Raw genomic sequence first — 12,256 nt, 5'->3', positions numbered from 1 at the left:
AGGGAGGAACAGCCTGTGCAAAGGCCCTGAGCAGGTCGGTGATGGGAGAAAAGTGAGGGGGTCAGGAAATGAGACAGGTACAGGCCTTGAGTGAGGCCACAGAGGGTTCCAGAACACACTTGAAGCAAGGGTGGAAGCCAGAAAACCAGGAGGAGGCATTGCTGGGGGCTCAGCCCAGGGTGGAGCCCATGGAGGTGGCAGAAAGGGCAAGGGTGCCATGAGGACATAGGTAGATGGGCTCCCTATTCCACAGGAAGCCCAGGATGCTAAGGTAGGACCTTTCCACAGAGTGGAGGGGGAGGCCTCTCTGAGGGGACACAGTCAAACCAGATCCAGGTCAAGAAGCCACTGGCCACGGAAGAGAGCAGGGAATAGCAAGTGCAAAGCCCCTGAGCTTCTGTGGCCTGCTCACACACACAGGTACAGAGAGGTTGAGTGCCCCATTGCAAGTCACACAGCTCCAGAACCTCCTTGGAATTCCTCCCTCTGTTGCCTCCTGGAACCTTGGCAGATCCATTTACCTTCTTTTAGTTCGCACTGTGTCAGGCGCAGAGTCAGGAACCTGGAGGCAGGAGAAAGGCAAGGTTGGCTCCTGCCTTAAAATTCACTCCCCTGTGGAGAGTCATTTTCAAGCCTTAAAGTTCACTCCCCTGGACGTGGTTCTATAGTGTTGTGGTTAGCACATCTGCTTTACACGCAGAAGGTCCTGGGTTTGTGCCCCAGTGGAGCCATGGTCTATGGTCTACCCTGAACAAGCCCAATGTCTGATCTCGGAAGTTAAGCAGGGTCAGGCCTGGTTAGTACTTGGATGGGAAGACCACCTAGGAAGACCAGGTGCAGTAGGAATTTAAAAAAAAAAAAAAACACATCATTACCCTGACTTTAGCTTCAGCTGAGAGACAAGGTTTGAGGCATCAAGGACCCCTGCAAGTTTAACCCCACTGTTTTAGTTTCCTCATGGGTAGCAGGGATAATGGTGGACTCCATGGGGGTTGTTGGAAGGGTTACAGAAGGTATACAGCAAGTGCTCCATTCCTACTCGAAACTGTCTCAGAGTGGCTATTCACTAAACACCTATGGCGTTTGAAGCCTCACCAGGGACCCTCTTCATCTCTGTAAGCCTCAGTGGTCAGTGTGATTGGTCCACTGTCCAAGGTGAGCAGTGGTGCCACTCTATGGGCAGCTGCCAGGCCACTGCCCTCCGTGCCCTGGAGGCAGCACCAGATACCTGGCCTGGGCTGGTGAGCAGTCACCTTGTAAGTCTCCAGTTCTGCTCAAAAAGCCCCCTCTTGGTCTGGGCCCAGCCACCCAGAGGTGACTCACCCACCCCGCCTCCACTGGAACCAGGCACTGAAATAGTCACCCAGCTCACTCTCGGGAGTGGCCGTGGAAATATTTCAGGGCTGCATTCAGTTCCTAAAAATACTCAAGTGTGTCCTCGAGTCTTCCCCTCTCATTCCCTTTAAAACCGTCCCTGTGAGCACCCCGGGGTCTGTCCCTCTATGCTGTGCCCCTCCAGCACACTGACTGTTCCTGGCAACCAGGGCTGGGGGTGTTCCCAAGTGGGTGTGGAAGGCAGCATGGTGGCCTCCCTCTGTCCCTGTCACCATGGAGAGACTTAGACATAGTTTCCCAAGAACCTTCTGGAAGGGTGGCCTTTTCTGAAACCCCCATAATTCTGTTCCTGGAGCCAGGAAGCTGGAGCACAGTGATGCTGACCAGGGAGATCGTACTCAGTTTTCCTTAAAAACGAGAAAATGATTCTTGCTGTTTGTGTTCACGAGGCTGCAGGAAGCATGCTCCCCAACAGCGCCCCCACCGAAACTGAACTCCATCACTTCCTCTACCATAGGACCCCACCATAGGTAGCAGGTCCTGATTCCTCCCTTGGGGGGCAAACTCTCTCCTCCAAGGCAACAAAACGTAATTGACATCATCCCAGCCACTCACACTCCTGGTGTACTGTCCCAACCAACAGGCACCTTGACCTTCCTGGTGGCTGGAGGAAGTTGGGGGTTGCAAACTGATTTGACTGCAGCTCAGGCCACCACGGTCTGATCCAGCTTCTCAGTCTCCTAAAGCCTCTAGCTAGAGGGACAGCAGGTGTAAAGGCCCCAGGGCAGTTGTGTTCTAGGCATCTTGGAGACGCAGCATCTGGCCACTATTGACTAAAGTCCACACTTTATTCAGATTTCCTTTGTTTTTACCCAATGTCCTTTTTATTATTATTCTGGAGATAAGATTCACTAACATAAAATTAACTATTTTTCAATGAACAGTTCATGGCATTTCGTGTCCTTCAAAATATTGTACAACTTACCACCTCTATCTGGTTCTAGAGCATTTTCATTACCTCAAAAATAAACCCCATACCCATTCCCACCTCCCCCAGCCCCTGGCAACCATGTGTTTCCTGTCTCTATGGATTTACTTGTTCTGGACATTTCACATAAATGGAATCATGCAACATGTGGCCTTTTGTGTCTGGTTTCTCTCACTCAACATCATGTTTCCAAGGTTCATTCATGTTGTATGTATAGTGCTTCACTTTTTCATGACTAATATTCTACTGTGTGGATGGACCACATTGTGTTTATCCTTCATCAGCTCGCAGACTTTGGATTGTTTTTAAAGAAGTGTTTACTCCCTGCTAGGCACAATTCTAAACACTTAATCTCCACCCCCAACCCCCTTCAATGAGTTAGTACTGTGATCACCATGCCCATTTCCCAGTGGGGTAAATGAAAAGCAGAGATAGGCAGACAGGCCTCTGGAGGAACCACAGGCCATCTCGTAGGTCTTTATACTCTGGAGATGGAGGTAGAGACAGATCATAAGGAAACCAAGAATGCCAGAAGACCCTCAGAGTCTTCCAGGCAGGAAGACCAGCACATGCAAAGGACCTGAGGTAGGAATGAGCTGGCGTGTTGAAGGAAAAGCACAGGCTGGTATGGCTGGAGAAGGACACCTGGGGGAGAGAGGATGGGGGTTAGACAGCAGCTGCAGGTCCTGGGGGGTGTGGGGAAGGGTCTGTCTGGGCTGTACTCTGAGATGGAGAGAGTGAGAGACTGGGAGAAGGGAGAGGGGCCTCAACATCTCACACCTTCCAGCAGGTGCAGGAATTAATCCAGCTGCCCCAAAGATCTTGCTTATCCCTCTCCAGTCTCAGAAGCCGCCCCCCAGAGTGAAGGCTACAGGGTGGGGGCTGGGGAGTGCTGTGAGCACAGGGGCAGGCCTGCGGGGTACCAGATGCTACTACCTGCCTCTGCCTCTGAGTCATCATTGCCATGGCAACGCAGGCTCTGCCGGATGCTCCTCCGAGCACATCCCTCGTCATAGCAGCCACTTCACCACCGCCTCCTCACAGGGGGCAGGGGCCAGAGGCAGAGGGGGGGGCATCTATTTTTACCCAGACTGAGGACAGCACTCGAGGACCACAATGCTCACCTTCCTGTATTCCTCTCAGCCCTTTTGTTTCTTGAGCCATCCCCTCCCTTTAGGGTTTTCAGGCTCTGCCCGGGAGGGGATGGGGACTGTCTCATCCAGTGGGCACCGCAGGTGAGGAAATATCATGGGCAAGAGCTGGCAGCTGGATGGCAGAAAGTAGGCAGAGCTAGGGAGTCACAGGAAGATGGGCCAAAGGAAGGAGCCACAGTGGGTGTGGAGAGGCCAGGGTGGCACTCAGAAGGAACATGGGTTCCTATGACCCTGGACAGCCCCTATGCCCCTTGAGCCTCCCCTGCCTTCTCTGGACCGTAGGCCCTGGTGGAGTAACTGATGTAAGGATAGTCACAGGCTTCACCAAGGCTGGTGAGGACTCTAACTACCTGCCACCCCAGCTGCTGATGACCGGGGTGCCCCTGTGATCCCCTCCACCCTTATCTTCCTCCCATCTCCCCTCTTCTCATCACACTCCCAGGCCTCCTCCTTAATTCTCCAACATGCTATACATTCCTACCTCCGGGCCTTTGCACGTGCTATTCCAGTTTTCAGGAACACTCTTCCCGGAGATATGCTCACAGCACTCCCTTTGTCTGAAGGTGTCACAGGCCCTCTGAACCCCAAGAGTTCTTCATAGCTCTTGCCACTGCCTGACGTTATATATTACGTATTTTTCCAGTTGTTACCACCCCAAGAATGTGGGCCCCTCTCAGAGCCTCAGTTTACCAAGCTTGTGTGCAGAGCAAAGGGAGAACTAAGCAGAGAAAGGCCGGTGTCTGGATCCTCTCTACGTGACCCAGAGTTGCAAGGACAGGATATGGGCTCGGGTTGATCTTCAGCTCCCTGGGCAGGTTGGCCCTCAGTTTAGGCCGGTCAGAGGGCAGTGGGCAGAGGGCAACGTATGCCAGGGAGGCTGCTCTAGGGCCTCCAGACCAGGTTGGGGTGGCCTATGAGTCCCCTATTGACATACATACTGATTGTCCCTGGGGCCACCATGTCCCCACCAGCCCCAATTGTGTAGCCCTGGGAGACAGTCACTCCATCCTCACTGTAGAGATTTATAGGGTTACCTCTTTATTCTGAGACTGAAGATGGTTCCAGTCCTCAGCTGAAGGGTATGGATCACAGTGAAAAGCATGGATTGATAAATGTCTCTTCCTGTCTCCAGGCTGCCCCAGCTGTCTCTCCTCCTCTCTCCTTTCTCTCTGGCTCCACTAGACTTTTCTTTCTTCCCTCTCATGCTATCCCTCTTTCCATCCCTGCCTTTCTATCGTTTATCTCACAGTTGCTATCTCTCCATTCATTCCAGTTATTTCTATGCCTCCGCCCTCGTATCAGGAGGCCCTGATTAATCCGGCCTTGCTCAGACCTTGGAACAGGCCCCTTGGCCTCAGTCTACCTATTCATCAAATGGGCTTGTCCTAGGGCCTCAAGTCCTGGGCGGAGGTGGGTTCATCAGCAGACAATCATCCCCTCCCCTGCTCCAGGCAGGCTTCCGGAACCCGGCTGGGAAGGGGTTAACTGCGTGCCGTGACCCTCCCCCTCCAGCCCTGTATTTAATTAGCGGCCCCGCAGGGCGGCGGAGCTGGGCAAGCGGGGGGGATGGAAAAGAAAAGGGGGAGAGAGGAGTTGGGGAGAAGTGGCCGGGTGGAACGAGAGGGGGAGGAGGAAGGAGAAGGAGAGGCGGGGGGAAGGGATGAGGGAGGCCGGGGCCAGCGGGAATTCGAATCCCTTCTCGCAGGGTCCTTCACTCAGATGTCTGGGCTCCCGGTTCCCGGTCCGCGCTCCCGCCCCACCCCGCCCCTGCAGGTGGAAATCCCTTCCCATCCTACCCCCGCCGTGAATGTCAACTCTCTCCCCATTGTCTGGTTGGGGAAACTGAGGCCCACGCAGATGTGGCAACTAACTGGGACACAGTTCAGAGCAGGTCAGCGCTTTTGTGGGCGTTTTTGCGCGCTGGAAAACAAGACAAAAAACAAAGAAACAAACAAATAGTTGGTCCCAGCCGGGCGACCCTGGAGACTGTCTCAACGCGGACACAGGTTAGTGGTAAGGGCGGCGGTGGGAAACGTGGGCGAGTTGGGGCCCGACAGCCAGGGTTCAGCCCCAGCTAAACCACGCACCCCTTCCCATGCCTCAGTTTCCTGCTCAGTAGGCGCAGCGTCGGGAAAACTGCAGGGTAGACCCTCCCCAACACACCCACGGCCTCCTGCGTGGCCCGAGCGCCGGTGTCTACGCTGCCCTGCCTCGCCCTGACGTCCGCGCTGACGCCACTCGCCCCCCTCACCACTCTGTCCCGCCGCCGCGCGCGGTTAACTCTTCCGCTGCTGCACGCTGCGCTGAGATTCCTGAGATCCTTTTTCTCTCCCACCCCAAGTAAGAGGAGAGCCAGGTTAGAGAGACCGACTGGGGGAGTCGTGGGCGGGGCCAGCCGCCTGGCCAGGTGGGAGGTCCCGTCCCGCCTCCAGGCCTTTGCCTGCTCCCTTCCCTCCGTCTGGAATGCGTCTCCCGCCCCATCCAAGACCTGTTTACTGCGACATCCCTCCCTTAGCCCGGCCCAGACCCCTCTAGGGCTGGGCGTGTCCGTGTCCTAGTCCGGCTGGGTCTCCCCGCCCCGGGGAAGCTACTAGGGCCTGGGGCGGGGTCCTCTTATCAAGCAATTTCCTATTTCGAGCTCGAGTTTCTTCCCCCCATCTTCCAGATGAGAAACAGCAAAACCCAGAGACTTTAGGGCTCCCCGGCCCGTACCCCTGGGGGGCCCCCATTCTTGAGGCGGGGGAGAGGATCCTCAGGCCCCGCCTGGCCCTAGGGGAAGTGAGAATGGGGGGCCCTCCCCCGCATCCTCACCACTTCCTCCCCGGAGAGGCGGTGGCGGGGGCAGGGGGGAAGTGGGGGAGACATGGGGGGCGCGAGGTAGTTCAAGGAAGCGTCCTCAGGTTCGGAGGGGATTCTCCCCGCCCCCACGCCCGAGAGGGACTGGGCTGACGTTTAAATGCCCCACGTCTGGGAGAGAACGCTCCTAACTTGGGGCCCCTTCCTGATCGAATGGGACTCTGCCTGCCCCTCCCCATTCCACTCTGCCGCCTCCCTGCTCCCTCAGCTGCCTGTCGCTCCCCCATTCAGTCTATTCCCTCACCGGGACCTAGGGCCTTTCCATGAGGCCCTGGTGGCAGGCCCGGAGTCCTGTTCCAGCTCTCCTCTGCACTGGTCAGGCACTGGGAGCCCCGTCCTCTTGCACAGATGCACCTGGATTCCAGTCTGTCCTCCTAAGATTGGAGCCAAGCTTTACTCAGATCCTCGTGTATGGATCTGAAAAATGGGGACAGGTGTCCCTTTTGGGGGGCAGCTGTGGGATATTAAGGAAAAATGCCGAGAGGGCTTCCAATCTTGGCAGCATGGATGCAGCCCCTCATTTATTCCCTCGCTCGTTCATTACTTCACTAACTTCCGTTACTCATCCATTACTGCATCCGCTGAATTATTTATTCATGTATTCATTGATTCACACAACCTTCTCCCCAATCCCAAGGCAGCCAAGGAAGGACATCAGGGACCCACAGCTATTTGGAGGACATCAGGCAGGGGCCCACAGGACTGTGGGTGGGGACAACCCCAAGGTTTTGAGGTGGAAGTGGGAGCCTCCACTTAACCAACCTGAAGCCTCCCCACAGAGGCTCTGTGTGGTCCCACCTCCAAGAGGCCACTGACTACCACCACTGCCTCCATCTGTTCCCCAGAATGAGTCGGTAACCCAGAGGGCCCTGGGAGAGTGCCTAATGATGCAGGCAAACCCCAAATATAGGTGCTCACCACTGAGGCTGGACACACTGAGCACCAACTGTGCGCTTGGGCCCTCAGGAACAGGAACACTGAGCGGGTCCCTCTGGCAGTGTTCTTTGGCTTGGTTTTGGGCTTACCTACCTTTACTGCTGTATGGACATTTGGATATTCCTGATCCGGGCTTGGCCCAGAGTGTCCTTGATGGGGGGATGCCTGCATTTTGCTCTCATTTCATTTTTTGGTTTCCTTCTATTTATGGCAAGAGAAACTGCTTTTCCATTCTTGGTGGTGACATGAAGTTTCCCTTTTGAAATAGATTTACTGAAGTAAAAACAGAAAAGGAGTGTCGAACTAAAGGGAAAATAATGACAGTGCTTCTTTATGAAGGTGGTTGTTTCCTGTCTCCCATGATTCTCAAGAGCTGATGGTGTGTGTGTGTGTGTGTTGAAAACCCTCAACTAGCATAGAGCTGAGCACACAGTAGGTGTTCAACAGAGGGTGGTGGAATGGATAAATGGTTATGCTGAGGCTGGCCCAAAGCAAAAAACAAATCAACTTCTGAAGTTAGTCTACTAAAATCTAATTCACCACCCTCTGGCCCCCAAATCCTGTGGTTCCTCAAAATCTATCTGTGAAAGGGCCTCATCTGGCCCTGGGTATACAGCAAATACGCATTAAATTTACACTGGGTGAGTGAAGAGGTCCCATTTGTCCTAGGGGTGGGGGAGGCTGGTATGAGGTGTTTTCTGCTTGTGGGAACCCTTCCTGTCTTACTTACCCTGCATCGTTGGTCAGTCAGCAAACACTAGACCGAATGGCTCTCCCCCGCCTGTGGGAAGCTGAGAACACATCACAGACTCGGAAAGTGGTCAGCAGGGACAGTGGTCATAAAGCCGGCTCTGCCAGGTGTCAATATGGTTCCATCAGTGCTGAAGGGGGCTGAAGACGCCTGAACTGCAAAATGGTCCCGTGAGACTGGAAAGAGCCGGTGCCAGCCCAGAGGACAGGGCTTGGGTCCCCTCCCTGTGGCTGTAGAAACACCTGCGCTGGACAGGGGAGTTGACCGCCCATCCTGCAACAGCCGAGGGCGGAAGCGGGGCTGGAGGGGAGGGAGGGGCAGCAGTTTTCACCCGTAACCCGATCCTCAGGAATGCGCCGCGCCCCTCGCCCATGGCGGGCGCCCCTTCCTCAGACGCCCCGCAGAGTCCTGCCACCTGGATCCCTGTCAGCCCCGCCCTCTCCAGTCCCGCCCTCTCCAGCTCCGGGGGACTGTCCCTACAATCCGCACCCAGCCTCGTGCGGTCCAGATCGCTGAGGACCGTCCCGGGCAAGCCTCACCCCTGGGAGGCCTCTCAGCCTCACCCCTTTCTGTTTCCTGCTTAACTATTTTTTTCTCTTTCTTTGGGGGCTTTCCGTTTTATCCAGTAGATTTTAGGTCTCTGGGTCTTCAAATAAGGACTAAACGTTAAACCGAATTGCAAATTGCTTTAAACAAGAAAGCAGATCTCTTTGTGCCGTGGCGCTGTGGAGAGGCCAGAGCAGCGAGGATTCGAACCTTGTCAGGGAGATGGGGGTGGGGTGGGGGTGGGCCTCAGGTTCAACCTTTGTTGGGAAAGCGGGGGTGGGACTGGGCCGAGTTATGATCAGGCCTGGGCTGTGTGACCCTGGGCAGGTCGCGCGCCCCCTCTGGACTTGCAGAGTAGCTAGCTGGGAGAATAAAGGTGAAAATGCAGTCCTAGGTGAGCCCTATCACCGACTCCTCCCTCAATCCCACTGCCCTTGGAACAAGTACCACCCACTCGGTTTTGGGTGGAGGCCCTGCCACCCTGGCTTTCCTTCTACTGTCTTTCCTTGGCTCTCCCAATCCAGCCTCATCTGTCTCTTCCCTCCATCAATGTGGCGAGCTGACTTCTGCCCCAGAGCCTTTGCATTTGCTGTTCCCACTGTACCAGACACTTTTCCCTCAAATTGTCTCCTGGTTTGCTCCAGCTCCTCCTTCATTCAGCATCACCTTCTGGGGTGCCCCTCCCAGATTACTTAACTCTAAAACACCCCCTTTCACCCTCCATGGAAAAGGCACCATTTATTCTCCTCCAAGCTGTTTGTTACCTTCCTCCTTCAGACTGTGTGCTGGGAGGGTGAGGGTGTTTGTGTCATTCAAGAGTGTCCCCATCACTCTGCTCATAGTAGGTACACAATCAATTTTTGTAGAGTGAATGGATGAATGAATGGGAATTTTCCCTAGTTCATTGCATGGGTCTGTTTGACGGATTTAGGGCCCCCCTTGACCTGCCTGAGAAGTCCCCATGGACAGATCTGGACATAGTCCCCGACCTCCCAGCTCTGTGAGGTCGGAGCTGGTCCAAATGGAGGGGCAGGACTAGTGTTCCAGAGGGCTTCCTGGCTGGGAGGAAACAGAGGGTAGGGGAGGGCAATGGGTCAGAGGGACTAATAAGTGCAAGCAGAGGAGCCTGAAGGGGTCAAGCCTTGGAGGAGAGTCTACCAAAGGCAGTGTCGCACACTTAGAGGGTAAGAGAAGTCCTCCCCACCCAGCCTCAAGGACCCTCCCCTTCCTTGTCTGGGGTAAATAGAGCCAGACACAAATGGTGAACAGGACTCAGCCATATGAAAGGAGTCTAGAGAAATCCTCATGGGCCTGGTTAAGGAAGGCTTATTGGAGGAGGAAACATTGGAAGTGGGTTTTGAAGGATGAGTAGGAATTTGCTTGGAGGCTAAGGAAGGGCACTCCAGGTTAAGGGAACTCCAGACCAAAGAACCACGGTTAAGTTTAGCCAAATAATAAAGTTAAAGAATAAAGAACATCTATTGAGCCCATACTATTTTTGCAAATCCAGTCAAAATCACAATGCTCCATGAGGTAGGTAGGATTATTTGCTCTGTTTTTATGAAGAGGAAACCAAGACTCAAGAGAGGTAACCTGCCTTGGCCTCCCTATACCTCTATTTCCCATTGACCTGCTGGTCAATCCTTCAGCTCAGGCTGGCTCTGCCCACAGTTCACTATTCACCCACCTATCAAAGTCAAGGCCCAAGGTCAGGGTGGAGCCTCCCTAGGCTGTCCACTCACTCTCCTGCCTTGGGGAGAAGCATGGCCCCTTTTCCTCCAATGTTACCCCAGGGAGGGATCCCAGGGCTGGGCTGGGGCAGTACTCCCTCCCACTAGGGGTCCCTTTGCCCAGGCTGGGACCCAAGAGGACAGATGTGGAGGGCAAAGAGACCCACACGCCTGGAAACAAATAGACACATACATATACACATGCTCCACACATGAATACGCAGACCCTCACCCATACACCCAGCCCTCTGTCTTCCAGGCCAGGCCAGGACTCTTGCTCATGGTCACAGCATCCCTCATCACCTTCTTGCTCCACAGCCCAGTAAGGAGCAGGGCCAGGTGAGGAAGGGACCTTGGTGGGTGGTGGTGGGGGTAGGGGGGAGAGTTACTTGTGCTCACAGGTCAGTCACACAAACCAAAGCCAGAGGCTGCCACAGGAAAACTGGCCAGGCAGTGTTCTTTAATGCTCTCTGTCCACTGTATGCTAGGCCCTGTGGAGAGAGTTAGGGACCCACCAGGCTCAGGATTGACAAAGTCTCTGCCTTCTCCGGACCTATGATCCATCCATCATTCTGGATGGTTCCAAGGATATAATGGGAACAAGGTGAGTGTGAGGAGCCTCTCTGAGGACACATATTTACCCTGGGACAAGGGATCAGCAGGCATATGGCATAGCACACGCAAAGGCCCTGGCGCAGTAACGAGCTGGGAAGCCAAGGCTGAGGGTGAAAAGTCAGAGGGTGTCAGGGAAGGAGGGTGTGGAGCCTCCACCACTTGGCTGAGGAGTGGGCTCCATCTGGAGTGCAGTGAAAACCATGGAAGGGTTGTGTGCGGAGGTTGTTGGTCAGACACAGATGTCCCAAGGATGCCTTGAGTGTTGGGGAGGTGGCCCCTCCCTCCTCTCTCATATCCCATCTCATAGCCAGCCTTTATGGCGGCCAATTAAGCCCTGACAGTCATGATAATGGTAATAAGCAGGTAAGCAGTTGGGATTCCTGCCTTAACAGCCCAGTCCAGAGGTTAAGGGAGAAACTGTGTGTGTGTGCGCGTGCGCCCGCTAAGGAAGAAAGTTTAGGGGCCTAGAGTTGAGCACCCCCACGGGGGGATCCATAGCAGGTCCTGGCAGAGTTAAAACCGTAGGCGACTGTTCTGAGGTACAGACTCCGGTTCTACTGAATGGATGAGCTCAGGTCTGGTCACAGACCTGCCCCGCGGGCAAGTCACTAGCTGATCCTCAGTTTCACGGCTGTAAAGCCAGGAATTTGGACCCCGCACTTTAGAGCGCACCTATTGAAAAGTATCAGGATCAAAACGCTTCTATCCAGCAATTTCTGGCAGCCCTCCTCTCCCCTCCCCTGTCCTTCTGGGGCAAACACAGCACCAGATATTGGGGTGGGGGTGGGTGAAGGCAGATCTGGACCCCACCCCCGCTAAGCCACCGGACACCAGTTCCCTAGGCTTTCAGCCCCCAGCGTATACAAAGCCTGGCCTAGGCATGCTAAGGGTGGCACAGTCGGCGCAATGGAGCGCGAGGCACCAGGGAGGTATTTACCCATCCCGATCCCTATCCACCCACTCCCGTCCCCGGGGGCCGGCACAGCCCCCGCCCCCGCCCCCGCCGGCTGGGCTCCACGCGCGGACGGGGGGCGGAGCCTCATGGCGGCGAGCGCCTGGTGGCCGGGCGCATCACGCCACCCGGGACGTGCCTTGGCGGGAGGCGGTGCTGGGGGCCTTGGTCATACAGAGCTCCCGGGGCGGGGTGACCCGGCCCCAGTGCGCGGTCCGCCCCCATGACGTCAACCCACAAGGCAGCGCGCTGTTGTGCCGTTTACCGCGCATCACCGGGGCAACAGCAGCTAAGGGGGCGTCAGTGGCTAGGCCCCGCCCCATCATGTAAATGAGCAACGTCACCCGCGTCCAATGGCGAGCGGGGGCAGTGAGCTCATCGCGTCGGGCCGAG

At 55.3% G+C, this 12,256-nt stretch overlaps 1 long non-coding RNA gene across 1 annotated transcript; it reads right to left on the bottom strand.

The window, feature by feature from the left end:
* Window positions 1-2,196: 2,196 nt before the first annotated feature.
* Window positions 2,197-6,248, bottom strand: LOC112476434. The gene is made up of 2 exons (XR_003045083.1): window positions 5,729-6,248; window positions 2,197-5,397 (listed from the first exon to the last, which is right to left on the bottom strand). It is a non-coding gene; the product is annotated as an uncharacterized LOC112476434 (long non-coding RNA).
* Between the last annotated feature and the right edge of the window lie 6,008 nt (window positions 6,249-12,256).

The sequence above is a fragment of the Pteropus alecto genome, unplaced genomic scaffold (assembly GCF_000325575.1).
Source record: "Pteropus alecto unplaced genomic scaffold, ASM32557v1 scaffold160, whole genome shotgun sequence".
In the NCBI taxonomy this organism is placed as follows: domain Eukaryota; kingdom Metazoa; phylum Chordata; class Mammalia; order Chiroptera; family Pteropodidae; genus Pteropus; species Pteropus alecto.
Note: the sequence above shows the minus strand (reverse complement) of the source record. Positions and strands in the feature narration are given on the sequence as shown.